Here is a 17668-nt window from a genome sequence, read left to right as displayed (position 1 = left end):
CGAGTTTGTGTTAATTTCAAAATCTTCAAGAAAGGTAGTCTCCCTGTATCACCAGGAATCATCTCTAGCCACAAGTAATACTCTCCATAGATCTCTTCAAGTTTCTTCAACATGTGACTTCTATTCATCTTCAACACTTTCAAGCTCTTTAGATTGACAATGATATTTGGCAACTCTCTCATGCCTGTGCTTGAGATATCCAACTCAGCCAAAGATTGCAGCATTCCGATAGAGTCGGGAAGTGTTGTTAGCTCAGGAACTCCACAAATGGCCAAGCACTCAAGTTTTATTGAGTGTTCCAATTGATCTCGGGACTTGACTAATGCTTCCAAAGAAATTATAGTAACGTATGAGTAGCTCAGTTAAAGCTTTCAAAGAACCTAATTCAACAAGAAGCACTTGGAGACGAGTACAACTATTTAAATTTAAGTGCGTCAAATGTCTCAGATGACCAATAGATCTATCAATCCTTAACAGGTTCCTGCACTCTTCTAGAATTAATATTTCCGAGGAAAAATATGCAGAGAGGTCAGGAGTTTTCTTTAACCTGGGGCACTTTGACAGATTAAGGACCTTCAATCTCGTAGCCACCTGTCAAATCATTATGTATATTAAATGAGTTTGATTTATAGAAGTTATGTAAGATTAAAACAAATATATCCACTAAGGAAGCATTCCACCAAAGTAACTTTATAAATACTCTGTGTATATGCATTCCTCTATAATTTAAGCCAATATCACTCTTGTCTCAATTTTTTAAATTTCCTTCAGTACTGTCCCCAGTAACAAATAAAAGAAAATAGATCTATTTTCAAATTACCCGGGTATGCAATAATAAAAAGACAAAAGAATGTAACACCACATCTCCTATAAATTATAACATCTCTTTTCAACTTCATCATGGAATTACCGATTTTGTTCCCGACACTAGTACTTATGATTCCAAATTTTGCGGCTCTGCCTATGTAAATGTATCATAAAAAAAAAAATTAATGTGGAAAATAATCTTACATGTCTTCTAAGTATCAACTAATCTATAGTTGCAGTTTACTATTTTATTTTTATTTTTTTTGTTTCATTCATTAAGACAAGGGCGTTATTAGCTTCCACATAACCTTTTGAAGAGTACGATATTAGTATTGATGTACTAAATAAATCTGTCGTTTGGTTTTTCTTCGGCAGCGCATCCTACATATAGTATAGATAGTCTTCTTTACCACTTATATTTCACTCAATTTAAATAATTATTATTAATGACAACTTATTGGCGTGATTAGGGAACTCAAAATATCGTGAATGTTCATATAATGTTCTTTAAAAAGTAATGTAAGTCAACATATATTAAGAGATGACATATTCCATTACACGATTTACAATCCTATAAATTACAGAAATTACGAAATATGTATGAATATCTAATCAAGTCATTTCCTTTATTGATTGTGATAACCAAAATGTAGTTTCTAGTAATACAAAATGTACACATTACAATACCCTTTACTCATGCAGCTACAATCAATTTGAAATGAAGAAAGTCATCAGGAAAAGATTTGCCAAAATAACAAAAACAGCAGTAACATAGTATCAATCTAAAACTATAAATGCAATGCGGATTAACGACCAACAACCAAATCTTAATTTTTAATTTTTATTTTTGGTAAGCTAATTGTTTGATTCGATAAAAATGAAAAAAAGCTATCTTGAAAAATCTACACATGTTCTCCATCTACACAACGTAATGTCTGTGAATGCAATATCAAAAGAATGAGATAAAAGTGATCGAGGGTAACATTCTTTCCTTCAACCAAAGTGTGAATAACATGGATATGCAAGTAGCATTATGTCTTCAATCACATCTTTGACATCTATCTAAAGTCATTGCTTGATTCGACATACTTTTAATGAAAACTCAACAGTTGTGTTTCAAACCTATGGAATGAGGGATTGGTGTCATAGGCATTCTTAAAGACCAAGGTTTGTTTGAATTAAGGCAACAAAATTTAATTGAAAAAAGAGCAATAAAATAACAATCTACAACCCCATGAGACACAAGACCTGGTGTGACTGCAAGAAAATATAGCATGTTATATTTAATCATTTGCACATACCTTGAGTTGAGTCCAACCACCCCAAAGTTCGTCTATTCGGCTCCTCGATAGGTCAAGGATGAGTGGATTTTTTGGGCAAAAGTTGGTCGCACTCAGCATGGAAGGACCATTCTTCCAAGAAAGCCATCTCAATTCTGAAAAGAGATCCTCAAAGTCTCCAGAGAGGTTCCCACCAGCCATTTCAAGAAATCTAATACTTGGCACTTTCATAAATTCATCTGATGTCAAAACAATGGCTGGTCTAGACCTGCCAAAGTTCATACTGATCGCAACAACAATTTCGGTTCCCTAAAATGAGGAAAGAGTCAGTTAAATGTGAGTTCCAAATAATGTTTGAAATGAAGGGAAAACAATCCAAGGAAGATTTCTGCAATGACAAAGCAGAGGAGGGTGCACTTGGTCTTATACCTTCTTTCTCTTGATCATATCAAGAGCTTCTTCATGATTCCACACCCGTGAACATTGTCCTGAATCTTTACAATTTTCTTGGTAGACAATGCTCTTGCCTAAATCTTTGACCTGATCATGCATCCACAGTTGATTGTTTTCTGCAATTTTTACCAAGGACATCAAAAGTAGAACTTCAACCCCCTCATTCAGAAAAAATCCAGTCATACCACATGTAATCTGCATAACTCTTTTTTTCTCCAGCTAGAAAGCAAGCAACATCAAGAAATATTTGTCGTTGCCGATGATTTAACACCTCATAACTCAACATTAACTTTTCCTTCTCATCCTTATGAGGGTAATGTTCCATCTTTTTGACTATATCTTGCCACACTGCTTTGTTTTTCCCGTATAATAATTAGACCATCACTTCAATAGCCAATGGAAGCCCTCCGATTTTGAAGTAACTTTTTGAGACAGACTCAAAAATGCATTTGGAGGAGAGTTGCTTCTAAAGGCATGCTTGCTAAAGAGTTTAAGAGCTTCGAGATCCTTGAGTCCCTTAGCTTCATAAATCAAACAATGTTCAAACTGATCTTGGAATCCAGTTAAAACACTTTTATCTCTTGTTGTAACAACTATTCTACTTCCCAAACCAAACCATTCTGTCTTTGCTGCTAATGCCATAAGTTGGCTCCTATGATCTACATCATCAAGGACAATAAGAACTTTCTTCATCTTGAATCTATCTTTGATCATATTTATCCCATGATCGACGCTAGAAAGTTCAACTCCTACATTGCCAAGGATATCAAAGACTAGTTGCATTTGCAAATTTGACAGACCAAGACTTTTTGATGCTTCTCGGATATTTGAAATGAAATTGCAACTTATAAAATTAGTAAAAAGTTTTTGGTAAATAACCTTGGCAAGAGTTGTCTTGCCTATTCCACCCATTCCGCAAATTCCAATGAGTCTTCTGTCCTTAGATTTGACATTCAGCAAATCTACTACTTCGTCCACTGATTCATCCATTCCAACTAGATTATCAGATATATGAACATAAGACACCTTAAGCTTAACCAATACTTTCTGAGCAATCAATCGTGCGAGTTCTTTGTGGCTGTGTTAGCACACACAACATAATCAAGTTAGTTATGGTCTAAAACAAAGAAAAAATTATGCTCTTCAGAATACAATCAATAATCAAGCAAAATAAACGGAGAAGAAACAAGAAGACAGAGTTCAGTGTGTTAATTTACCCTTGGTTCTTTGTGTCCCATCCCTTGACTCTAGCAACCTCCTTGAGTGCCTCTGCCCAAGCTGCACAATCTCAGTCCCGTGTTTTTCTTCATGCAGAGTTAACACATCCTTATACACTTCGGTTTCAAGCATCACGTCAGAGGGTTTCACGTCATAGAAAATGGGCAAAACCTCTTGATCGTTGGTTTTCCTAAGCTCCATCATGTGTTCCACCTCGCGCAAGCACCATTCACTGGATGCGTAGCCCCTAGAGGAGATGGGAATGCAGATTTTCGAGTCATCGATGGCCTGGAAAATCTCTGGGCCGATCTCTTCACCGACATTAATTCCTTTCTTGTCTATGAAAACCTGGATACCCTTATCTAGCAGGGCATGATAGAGGGAATCTGTGAAGTTCGCGCGAGTATCCGGTCCTCGAAAACTCAAGAACACGTCAAACTCAGCTCCTGATGAGCCATGGCTTGTGGATCCAGTTTCCCAAAAAGAGCTCCTGTTTCTTTCCATCTTAGTAGCATCTGCTAAAATTCCGAAAGCAAATCACAAAAGATTTGACATGCTTTTCTAGTCAATGTACGTGTAAAACCACACCCATTTTAAAGTGATTTTACAAGACTTGGATGATTGGAAAACGCAGTGTTATGCAATTCAAGTAAGTTGCAAGAACTCCGTTTGGAACAGGGGTCGACAAGCGATGGTCAGGTAGGAAAGTGAGGCTCGGTTTCCATTTCCATTTCCATTGTGTTGCAGCATCCATCGAGAGAAGTGGTAAAGATACGATTGAAGGATTAAGAAAAGGCCTAAGCCCCACGAGTTGACATAATTTGGAGGAAGTAAAGTCAACCACACCTCAGTTACTTTCGAGCTCCTTGCTCTGTTGCCATGGCAGATCTGGAAGGCACGGAACAACCTCGTGTTCAGAGCTCAAAGTCCGAACCCCCAGCAACTCATCGAACTCGGCTCTGGCGATGAATCATAATCTCAGAAGAAGGCGTAAACAAAACGCAGGCGAAATCACAGCAGCTGATGGACTTACCCCAATGTCGGAAACCCCCATCCCGCGACGTGCCCGAGATGAACGTTGATGGATCTTTCGTACAAGAAACAGGGGAAGGAGCCATTGCTTGCGTATGTGGCCGCGACAGCTACGGCTTCTTGACTGATGGCTTTGCTCGATCGGTGAGAGCGGCCTCGGCATTACAAGCAGAAGCAGCAGCCATTGTTGAAACCCTGAAGTACTTCGAAGCAGAAAAAGCCGAACTGAAGCTAGGAGCTTGAAACAGATCAGTTAGATCTGGTGCGGGAGATATACGGAGGCGCAGATCAAGCAAGTTGGGGGAGGTGGTTGCTCTTATCACTAAAGCCCAAGCCCAAGCCCGTTTGACATGTTTTCCAACATCTGAAGATAGCCCCGTTACAAGAGAGATTGTAACATGGTTGCTGCGGATTTGGGGTAGTCAATGCATCTCACCACCCAATCTTATGTCGAAGATTTCCATGATAAATCTTATGTTGATTGAAAACATCATAACCAAGGTTCTTAGGGGAAATCTATCTCACCACCTACGTATCTCTAATGTAGTGATCCCTGTAGTAACTGTTGTATGGATTATCAACTTAAATTTAGAATAATTTACCGACTTTTATCGTATTAAATTATTGATTACTTTTGCATAAGCAACTCTTATTTATTTGGGTTATTAATTTTTATTTGTATTGGTTTTTTTTAATCTGAAAAGCTTTAGAATTCTCATTAGGAAGTAGTTTGACAATACATGAAATTTGCTTTAGAGCACAGCAAATTCGAAAATATAAGGGGGGCTAAGAGACCCAATTCAAGGGTAAGGTTTTGTTACGATGGGATTTAACGACTCAAATTTGCAATCTGATTATTTGTATTGGTTGGAAGCCATTATATTTACGAATTCTATTTAAAGATTACCAGCCTTAGTTAACGTGATTCACCAACTTATCTCCCATAATGTTATTACTTAGTATTGGGTTCTCAACTCTCATTTAAGTTATTTACCGACAATTTATTTAGTTTTTTTATATTTAACTTTTCTTGTTGTCTAAAAACTTCTATTTGCATTTCTTAGCAATGCCTTAGAATTACCAACTTTTTTTTAAATTACCATATTTAATTAGAGTAACTTGCTAGTTTTTCTATGTTTAAATTATCAAATAGTTTGTAGTTACCAACTCTTATTTGAGTTACTTATCAAGTTTTTTTTAATTAATAAATTTTCTTTTTTTTTACCGATTTTCGTTCACCTTTTCTTTACTACACCTTAAATTTATCAACACTTAAGAGATTTTCGATCAATGATAAGAGAAGTTAGTATTTTAAACAAAAAATAAATATACATTGATAACTAATTTCTTAGAGCCCACTTGGAGCTTTCCAACAAGGACGCTCAAAATATAATCACCAGGGTTGGCTACCGTGTGAAGTGGAAAAGAGTAACACTCCTTTCCCAGCCCACAACAAAAAGAAAAAGTCAAAGATCCGTCATGAAAATAACTACAAACGAAGTTACTTTTTCTCATCCATTTTCATGTTTTCATGACCTTTCTTGAAAATCTAGAATCAATTGTTCTTTAAAAATTTGGAATACATATGCGACATATATCATGAAAGTAATTACAAACGATCTTACTTTTTCTCATCCATTATCGAGTTTCCATTACCTTTCTTGGAAATCTGGAATCAACTGTTCTTTAAAAACTTGGAATACATACGTGACATATACATAACATAGCAAAACAAAGGAAAGGAAATGAAGAGGGCTGGGAAAATCGTAGAGGAAAGGAAATAGTATTAGTAAGTTTTATCACTCTACTTATCAAGAGGAATTATTGTGAGAAAATTTTTCATGTGATATGAAACTTCATTAAGGTTGTGTAGAGTTGTGAGCTGGTGCACTTTTTGTCTTCTACTGATTATCTGTTCCATGTGTTCTTCGTAAAAAGGAAATCAAGACAACGCATTTAACCAGCAACAATTGTAGACGATTGCGCTTAATCCAATATCCTCAATCAATTTCTCTTTCTCGTTGGACAACACTTCAATGAGCACACATCTATTCAAGTTGGTATGATTTTTTTGAATTGTAGAAACATGAAAACTCTCACGTACCACCACCCATCGGTGGCCGCGTTGGTTTGCGCTCAGTTCCTTTCACGAGAAGTCCTGGGTTCAAACTCGCCCATCGGTGATTTAAGTGGGGGGTCATGGCGGTGGGATGCTGCGCTAGCCCCCCTCGAGGACTAGTCGGGCATCACCGCTGGTTTGAGCCCTAGCTCGCCGGCCGCGCGAACACCTTGATTATAAAAAAAAAAAACTCTCACGTACCACCGCCCGCAGCAGCTGCGTTGGCTTGTGCTCTTGTCCCCCCACGAAGGGATCGGAGTTCGAACCCCAGCGTAGTCGTTAGGGATTCTTAAGTGTGGCGCCGTGGTGATGGGTCTTGCGCTAGCGTCACCCCAGGTTTACCCCTCCGGCTGTCGGCCGTGCGAGGGGTTCCTGGGTTATCAAAAAAAAAAAAACTCTCACGTAATTGCTTGATATTCAGAGTCATTAACTTTAGCTTCTAATGGTCGCATCCAACTCAAGCAACGATACCATTAAAGCATCAGTTAGTCCTAATCGCCTAGCTAAAAAAATTATATTGATAACTTTACCATATTATGTTATACTATTATGCTACCTAATCAAGAAACCACCCATTTACTAAGTCAATACCTAAAGTATTTTGATGATAGCAAAACTTCCAAGTATTTAATAAGTTTATTTAAGTGTGCAGAGGATCATATCTAAACTATGCAAGCTTTATGTATTGACTAGCCATCTTGTAATGCCAACATCAGCACATTGTGCAGCGCATATTGCAGTTAGACAAAATTTAATTAATTAAAAAGAAATGCATACTTTTAAACATTTATGAATTAGTTTATTCATTAATATTGACCAAATATATATAGCATGCCAATGTTAGTGTTATGTTTCTATTAGACTACGAACTGGATAACTGTTTGTTCCCAATTAAAAACTCATATTCCCTCCTAAGTTGAACACTAAGTAATAATAGTGCTTCTTTGTTTATGGTTGAATTTTTATATTGTTTCTACGGTACTTGGAGTTTGATAAGCTTAGATTTTTCTAAATTATTAGAGTTACATAATAATTGATTATGCATATAATCTGGTCTTTCGGCTATCTTCTTTGAGGAAATTTTTTTTTTGGGTCCAATCTTTGAGCATTGTTAGGTAGCGAGTTTCACCTTATGCGATTTAGGGTCACTATGTATTGGACCTACTAGTAATATTTCCCTTGAACTCCAGAAAAAGAGATTGTCAACTTATACTCAATCCTAATTCCTAAATTTGCCGTTTTAAGATCAAGTTTAACATAACTGTTTCAGTTATTCTATTATTAATTAATAGATTTTATTTGCTTTATAGTTATTGGCAACTTAATTGTGTGTTTCGTTTTTCATGTACCTTTTCCACATTTCTATCGCATTGGAACCCCAAAAAAAAAAAATACGTGGTGCCGTATGTCAAATTTGAAGTATGGCGTATGAAATCTTCAAAGAAATATACTATGGTAGATATAGATGTATTGGTAAAGATAATTTTGGAGAAAATTACCCAAAAAGTCCTAAACTTATTGCACTTTTGCCAATTCAGTTCTAAATTTTTTAATTGTGTCATTTGAGTCCGAAATCATTTCAAGTTTTGACAATTGAATCCATCAGGCCAATTTTGGCCGAAAATCACTGACAAGATGTCGGCCGTCCTATATGATACGGCCGACGTTGACGTGGATAATTTTTTATAATTATTTTCTTCTTTTCTTTATTTTTTTAACCCTAGGACGGCGATGTCGCCAACCAAACCTCAGCGGCCACAGGAGAGGGCTGGCGACCCTCACTTGGTGAGGGTGAGAGTGTTGCGGCTTCGCCAGCCATGGGCGAGGCCCTCCACGACCTTGCCAGTATAGTCATTATGATATCACGTAATGGCAAAATTACCACAATCTCAAGACACAACTTTTGAACCAAACTGAAGTCACAATAGATCAATAAGAATTACGGACAACAAAAGATCATCTTGATTCAACAAATTGCAGCCCACAAAATACGATCCTTCTATGAGAAAATGACATGATATCATTCTACGTTTTTTCTAATCTTGAAGTGATTCATGCAATAAATCGAACACCAACAAAAGGCATGGTCAAGCATCTATCGCAAAAACTAAAGCTATGCAGTTAAATCCGAGATATACAAGGTAAGTTAGGTCGTGTAGTGTCAGGAGGTTCTCAGCCACAAAGGGATTTACAGCAAAAAGAGTCCAAACAAGCTAAACAGGAGGTCCTCGGAATGTAGGCCTTTGAGCACAACTGGCCAATTGCACTAATACACTCTTAGATTGATCAATAATGAAGGTAAATCAACACTAACTCTATTGAGGCAAAATGTCAAACATATGGCGAGCACGCAGTTTGAAGCACTAAGCCGGAAAGTTAATCGACAGACATCTTGAGAGCATAAAATACGAAATTCACAGCCAGCCATCACTTTCTTTATCTTCTTCTTCGTTCTATCTTAATCCCCCTCCCCCATCACAACTAATTTATGATTGCTGCTTCTTTAAATTTCGTTTCATGTACTCTCTTATTCTCACCTTCAAATTCATTCAATTCACCCAAAAATTTCTCATCTATTTGCTTAAACACACATAAGGTCGGACATTAAACAAGTCACTGCTCTTTTTCTTTGTTCATGCTTCAGAAATGAACGTTACATCAACATAGAGAGTGAGCTAATTCTTAATTTTTAACAAGACTTCCATTGAGCAAAGGCCATTCCAATGTCGACAAGGGATCTAGTACCATGACCAAGAACAATCGGTGTGAAGCCAGCAAACAATGATTTCAATCTAACGAGAATAAGCTCTCTAACTCAATTGGTCGCACAAAGGTTGCGAGCTCACACACTTTTGATTTATTCAGAGAACTAAATCATATGAACTTATATGCAACAAAGAAGCTAGTGAAACGTATAACAGGAACAAAAATAGCATACACACAAGTATGGACTTCATTCAGACAATTACTCAAACACCTAACAAGCACTCCAAGTAAGCAGTCCGAATGTAAATCTTATCGAGTAAAACTACATCCAAAGCATCATATAAAACTTGAAACACGTACGCAATCATTGGAATAGCCTCGAACAAAGTTCAGTTCTTATATAATCAAATTCGGGAATTCAAGGTCTCTGTTTCTAAGGAAACAGAGCGTGCACTTTACCTTATCAGTGAAGCGAATCTAAGCAACCATTGAGGACCAAATCCGTCAAGGAACTTCTAGAAGTTTTCTCGGTGAAGATCGGATCTGGTAGTGGAGAATCGAACACGAATTAGATCCTCCGGACTCTTTGATCTGAAGATAGGGTCGAACAAAATAAGCTCAGTGCGATGGTGAAATGGCCCACGGCGTTAGTGACAGCCATCTGAATAAGCTTAAAGACAGTCAAAAATTGCGATTCGAGTCCACAAATCTCTCCTCGAGAGAGGATTGTTATGCATCCGGTGTGCATGTATGATGCTTTGTTTCCTCGTATGGTTGTCGTTGAGCTCAAAGTGGCTGGGTATGCAGGTTGACGGTGGCGGACGGTAGTCGAACGGTGAATTCAAGGCGATGGAAAAAGAGATCTAGAGGAAAAATTGGTTCCTCCACCAATTTGGACAGGGACCGAATTATTAATTTTTGTATATATCTTCATTTGGTTTCATTTATTCATACATTTAATATAAACTACCTGAATGGTCGATTTTGCTTGAAATGTCGATCAAAAATCAGGTATCTAACAATCATCGTAAAATGAGTCCCTAACATTTTCATGACAAATTCCTTCAAGCCTAAAAAATTCAGGATTTACTGATCTTACAAGCTTTTTCAAGTGCTCCTGTGGGAGAACAGGTAAAGCATCCCACCGTTTTTTCTTCAACTTCTTCAAGTGGGATAGATCAGGTAAGCTTCGCAAGGAAGAGCAACATCTGATCGCAAGAGCTTCTAGCGATTCTAGTTTGTCAAGACCTTCAATCTCAACCAGTTTCGGACAGCGCCATAGTTCTAAGTCCTTGAGATTTTTAAAGTTGGATAAGTCGGGCAATGTCTGAAGGGAGCAACCACTAATCGAAAGAGTTTCTAGTGATTCCAGTTTGTCAAGACCTTCAATCTCAACTAGTTTCGGACAGTCCCATAGTTTAAAGACCTTGAGATTTTTTAAGTTGGATAAGATGGGCAATGACTGCAGAGAGCCACAGTCCACAGCGTGCAAGAGTCGTAGATTCTCCAGTATTTCGAGCCCATGGAACTTGCTTGGCCGGCACCCCCACACGCTCAAGCGTTGCAACGATGTTAAACCTTTAAGGTCTAGAATATTAATTTTGATGAGGGTTAGCTCCAACAAACTCTCCAGATTGGAGAGGTCAAAAACTTTAAGAAGTTTGCAATCTCTAACCATAAGTTTCCTCAAACTAGAGGGAAGCTGTCTAATGTGGCGCAGGTTCTTGCAGCCGTTGAGCTCAAGTTCTTTTAGACAACAAAAGCAACCCATATATGAGCTTATGCTGGTGATACTTGGAAGTTTCAACTTACACCATGGGCTGTAAGTTTTCACTTCTAGAAAAGCGATGCGGCTGTAAGCTTTCAGTGCTGGAAAAGCGAGGGGGCCGTGAAAACATAAATCCAGATTTCTTAAACTCACGAGGTTGGAGATCTCTGGAGCTTTTTCTGAGGCACTTGAGGACAGACATAGACTTACCAAACTCTTGGGAAGCTCTGGTACATAATGCACCCTAGTTTTTGTTAACTTCAAAATCTTCAAAAAAGGTAGTCTCACGATATCACTAGGAATCATCTCTAGGCAATCGCAATCCTCTCCATAAATCTCCTCAAGTTTCTCTAACATCCCGATTGCCTCGGGTAATTTTTGTATGAGACTTCTGCTCATCTTCAACACTTTCAAGCTCTTTAGATTGACAATAGCATTTGGCAACTCTGCAATGCATGTTGTCGAGACATCCAACTCAGCTAAACCTTTCAGCAATCCAATCGAGTCAGGAAGCGTCGTTAGCTTGACGGCTCCACAAATGACCAAGTGTTCAAGATTTACGAGTGCTCCGATTGAGCTTGGGACTTGGCTAATGCTTCCATAAAAATCATAATTCTTTATGAGCAACTCAGTACATGCTTCCAAAGAACCCAAATCATTAGGTAGCACTTGGAGCTGAGAACATCCATTTAGATTCAAGTGCTTCAGACGTCTCAGATGACCAATGGATCCATCAATCCTAAGCAAACTTTTACATTCCTTTAGAATTAATATTTCTAAGGATATATATGCAGAGAGGTCAGGAGTTATGCTTAACTTGCAGCAACGTGACAGATCAAGGACCTTCAATCTTGTAGCCACCTATCAAATGATAATGTATATCCAACGAGTTTAATTTATAGAAGTTTTGCAGGACATAAGCAAATATATAGACTAAGGAAGCATTCCACCTAAGTAACTTTATAAATGCTCTGTGCATATCCACTCCTTTATAACTTAAGCCAAAACCACTCTCTATCACACTTTTTTCATTCCTTTTAATATTGTCCCCAACAACAAAGAAAAGAAAATGGATCTATTTTCAAAGTACCCCTATATCGAATAATAAAAAGATAAAAGAATGTAATCAACATCTCTCTTATAAATTACGACATCCATTTTCAACTTCATCATGGGATTACCGATATTGTCCCCGACAATAGTACTTATGACTTTCCTATGTAAATGCATCATCAAAACATCAATATAGAAAATAATATTACATGTCTTCTGACTATCAACTAATCTATATTTGCAGTTTACTATTTTTTATTTTTTGCTTTTTGTTTCGTACATTAAGATAAGGGTGGTATTAGCGCTCACATAACCTTTGAAGAGTATAATATCTTTTTATACTTTTGATGCACTAAACAAGTCAGTTTGCATGTTCTATTTTACTAGCATCCTATGTATAGTACAAATAGTCTTATTCACCACTTATGTTTAACTTAATTTAAACATCTAGTAGTGACAACTTATTGGCTTGATTAGGGAACTCAAAACAACACGAATGTTCATATAATGTTCTATAAAAGTAATGTGAGTCTATAGATATCAAGAGACAACAATTATTCCATTAGATGATTTAACAATTCTAGAAATCACTTGTATGAATATCTAAATAAGTCATTTCCCAAAAATGGAGTTACTAGTAACATGGAATGTCCTTATTACAATGCCCTTTAATCATGCAGCTACAATCAATTTGAATTGAAGAAAGCCATCAGGAAAAGATTTGCCACAAATGATCAAACCACCAAATCTTATCATCTTTTTTCTCGTAAATTAATCGTTTCATTCAATAAAAATAGAAAACGCAATCTTGAAAGATCTACACAGGTTACATTCTCTCCATAAACACAACAAAATATCTATGAATACACTATTGAAAGAATGAAGTAATAATATCATATGTAACATTCTTCCCGTTGACCATAGTGTGTTGTGACTTAAATGTAAAGTAATTGTTTTGAGTCAATATACTTTTAGTGAAAACTCAACAGTAGTGGTTTAAAACTAGTTCAGCTATGGAACGAGGGATTGGTGTCATAATCCTTCTTCAAGACCAAGATTTGTTCTATGAATTAAGCCAATAAACTTTAATAAAAAAAAAGATCAATAAAATGACGATCTACAACCCCATGCGACACGAGCTGGTGTGACGTGTGAGTGGAAGAAAATATAACATGTTATACCACATTATTTGCACACACATACCTTGAGTTGAGTCCAACCACCCCAATGTTCGTCTATTGAGCTCCCTGATAGGTCAAGGATGAGTAGATTTTTTGGGCAAAAGTTGGTTGCCGGCAAATCTTTTGGACAATAATTCCAAGAAAGCCATCTCAATTCTGAAAAGAGATCCTCAAAGTCTCCAGAGAGGGTCACCCAAAACATATTGAGATATCTAATATTTGGCACTTTGATAAAGTCTTCTGGTGTCAAAACAGACTCTTTAGAAGGCCAACCTTTCCTATAGAATGCTGCAACTGTTTCGGTTCCCTAAATTGAGGAAAGAGAAAGTTCAATGTGAGGAGTTCCAAATATAGTCTGAAATAGAGGGAAAACAGTCCACGGAAGATATCTGCAAATGAAAAAAAGTAGACAAGGGTGCACTTATTAGACCTATACCTGCTTATTATGGACAATATCCGAACCTGCCTGCTTCCACACCCGAGAACCCTTTCTTGGGTCTTTGCAATTTTCTTGGTACACAATGCTCCTGCCTAAGTCCTTAAGCTGATCATGCATCCATAGTATATTCCCTTCTTCGATTTTCACTAAGGACATTAAAAGCAGAACATCAATCCCCTCGTTCGGAAAAAATCCACAGTCATCCTACATGTAATATGGATAACTCTTATCTTTTCCAGCTAGAAAGCAAGCAATATCAAGAAATATTTGTTGTTGAGGAGGATCTAACGCCTCGTAACTTAACATTAACTTCTCCTTCACATCATTATGAGGGAAATGTTCCATCTTTCGCAACGTATCTTGCCAAACCGCTACCTCTATTTTTCCAAATAAAAATGAGCCAATCACTTCAATAGCCAAAGGAAGCCGTCCGGCTTTTGCAGTAACTTTCTTAGATATACTCAAGAATTCATCTGGAGGAGAGTTGTTTCTAAAGGCATACTTGCTAAAAAGTTGAAGAGCTTTGACATTGTTGAGTTCCTTAGCTTCATAAATCAAACAATGTTCAAATTGATCTTGGAATCCATGAAAAACATTTCTGTCTCTTGTTGTAACAACTATTCTACTTCCCAAACCAAACCACTCTTTCTTTGCTGCCAATGCCTTAAGTTGGCTCGTATGAGCTACATCATCAAGGAAAATAAGAACTTTCTTTCTTTTGAATCGATCTTTGATCATATTCATCCCATGATCAGTGCTAGAAAGTTCAACTCCTACATCACCAATGATATCAGAGACTAATTGCCTCTGCACAATTGACAGACCAGAACCTTTTGATGCTTCTCGGATATTTGAAATGAAGCTACAGCTCTCAAAATTAGTAGATAGTTTGTGGTAAACAACCTTGGCAAGAGTTGTCTTGCCTATTCCACCCATTCCCCAAATGCCGATGAGCCTTACGTCCTTAGATTCGACATTCAGCAAATCTACTACTTCATTCACTGATCCGTCCATTCCAACTAAATGATCGGATATATGCACACAAGACACCTTAAGCTTAACTGATACTTTCCGAGCAATCAAATGTGCAAGTTCTCCGTGGCTGTGTCAGGACACAAAACATTATCAAGTGAATTATAAGATTGGTAGCAAACTTTTTCACTTGCAAGATCAAACAATAACATGAAGTTACGAAATTGATGCTGGACCAAGCGAACAGAAGAATAAATACATGATTCTCTAGTTCTGCTCAATCTAGGACGATAGGTTATAATGCTTATGTCGAGCAGGTAATCCTTGAGTCTTGAGACAATGGAGTGTAAAATTCCATGCGATATCCATCACAATTTTTGGTCCAAAACTAAGAAAAAATTTTGCTCTATAAATTAAATCCGCATTCAAACAATAGAAATAGAGATAAAAGGGAAGATGGAGTTGAGTGAGTTAACATACCCTATGTTCTTGGTGTCCCATCCCCTGATTTTAGTAACTTCCTTGAGCGCCTCCTCCCAGCGTTGCACAATCTTAGTCCCACGTTCCTTTTTATGCAGAGTTAGTGCATTCCTCTACACTTCGGTTTCAAGCTTCACGTCAAAGGGTTCCACATCATAGAAAATGGGCAAAACATCCAGTTCGTTGGTTTTCCTATGCTGCATCATGTGTTCCAGCTCGCGGAGGCACCAGCTACTGGTGGCATAATCTCTGGAGAAGATGGGAATGCATATTTTCGAGTTCTCGATGGCCTGGAAAATCTCTGGACCGATCTCTTCACCGACGTCAATCCCCTTCTTGTCAATGAAAACATGGATACCCTTATCTCGCAGGGTATGATAGAGGGAATCCGTGAAGTTAGCGCGAGTATCAGGACCTCGAAAACTCAAGAACACGTCGTACTCAGTTCCGGATGAGCCATGGCATGTGGATCCAGTTTCCGGAGAAGAGCTCCTCTTTCTTTTCATCTTAGCTGCCTATGCTAAAATTCTGAAAGCAAATCACAAAACATTTGACATGCTTTAACAGGGGCCAACAAGCGATGGTCAGTTAGGTAAGCGAGCCTCAGTTTCCATTTCTGTCGTGTTGCGGCATTAATTGATCAAGAGAAATTGCAGATGTATGATCGAAGGATTAAGAAATGGCCTAAGCCCCACAAGAAATTGCAGATGTATGATTCGGTATAATTGTGGAAATATTATATATTTCAAGGGAAAAAATGTATAATTGTGTCAGCAATAAAGATTAAATTAAACAAAAAGTAAAACATAAAAAATAAAGCTCGAAACTAGCTTTTTTTCCTTTTTATGCTTGTGCACCATATCATTGTCCTTTAATTGGAATGTGTCATCTTTTCGCTTTTTCTTTTCTTTCCTTACTTTTCTTTTTTCCGAAAGGTGATTAGAAAAAGGAAAAGAAATGAAGAATTGGGACTTGATTGACATTAAGATTGAGTGTCTGATCGTAATGGTAAAAAACAAAGTGCTGCTTTTTCGGAGTTAGTTTATTGTACTATTATGAGTCAAAAGCAACAAGAAACATAAAATCTAAAAAAGCTGGATTTGTGACTAATTTAGGTGTAAGTAACTTTTATATCCATTTAGGTTGGATTATTTGTTTAAGTGATTTTTAATTGAATAAAAATTTACGTATAAGGAAAAATTAAAATTATTATCAAATTTTTTAAATTATGCAATCCATAAACCCGGATCAAATTAGCGAAATAGGAAACTTGCTAACGTGGAGATGTTTAAAAATTTCAAATAAATCAAGATTAGAATCGAACAATATCAAATTACATAATCAATAATTGCGAACTAGGCAACGAATACTCAAATGGAATCGGTTCGAGAAATCACCTAGTTTGAAGTATTTGTTTCCAAGAATCGGCGCTGGCGACCAGGAGCTTTACGGCGACCGGTGAGGAGGAACGTTAGGACCAAAGCAGCAACGACACAGCAAATTGCAGACAGGTTCGCTAGAACAAAAGATGCAGCGGTGAAGGTTTGTTGGTGGTGTTGGGCAGTCTAACTGGAAAGCTGGGGTCACCCGGACCCTGCTTGGAGATCCGATCAACGCTAGTCTGCGCTGGGCAACCTGCGAAAAGAAATCAAAACGCAGCAGAGGAAACAAAACAGCAAAGCGGTGGCGTCAACTGGAGCTGGGATGCCGCTTGGAATCGCCGGAAACCGCCCGGGACTGCAGCTGCGGTGCTAGAATAAGTCGGCAAAGCTGCCGTCGCGGCTGCAGCAGGACGTGCTGAGCGCGACGAAGCGTGCCGGCAAGCGAGGTGGTGGCGCGACGATGGACGAGCCAGCAGCGAACGCGATGACCGGTGAGGGGCAGCGGCGGTGGCGCTGGTAGAAGGACAGGAGCCAGAGATCGACACCGGCAAACAGGGTCTCGAGAATTTCGAGGAGAAAGCAAACGAGACCGTGGACGAAAGCAGCAACGACTCCGAGAAATTAAACCACACCGGCGAACAAGGACCGAAGAACACCCAAGAACGATGAACAGTCGCCTCTTTTGTCCTTCTAATTTTTGCGTGTGACTGTGTGAGGGTTGTGCAGAAGCTGCCGTTCCCAATGCTCCGCTCAGTGTGTCATTTTATAGTGTTTTTTT

At 38.0% G+C, this 17668-nt stretch overlaps 2 pseudogenes; both read right to left on the bottom strand.

Annotated features, from left to right (window-relative positions):
* The window catches only part of LOC115684391 (disease resistance protein L6-like), a 28195-nt pseudogene extending 22908 nt beyond the window's left edge, over positions 1-5287 (bottom strand).
* Positions 5288-10572: 5285 nt separating this feature from the next.
* Positions 10573-16887, bottom strand: LOC115684409 (disease resistance protein L6-like; annotated as a pseudogene).
* Between the last annotated feature and the right edge of the window lie 781 nt (positions 16888-17668).

This window comes from Syzygium oleosum, unplaced genomic scaffold (genome assembly GCF_021117445.2).
Source record: "Syzygium oleosum isolate NSW1041296 unplaced genomic scaffold, Sole_v2.1 Sole_v2.16, whole genome shotgun sequence".
Lineage (NCBI taxonomy): Eukaryota > Viridiplantae > Streptophyta > Magnoliopsida > Myrtales > Myrtaceae > Syzygium > Syzygium oleosum.
This window is presented reverse-complemented; position numbering and strand designations above follow the sequence as displayed.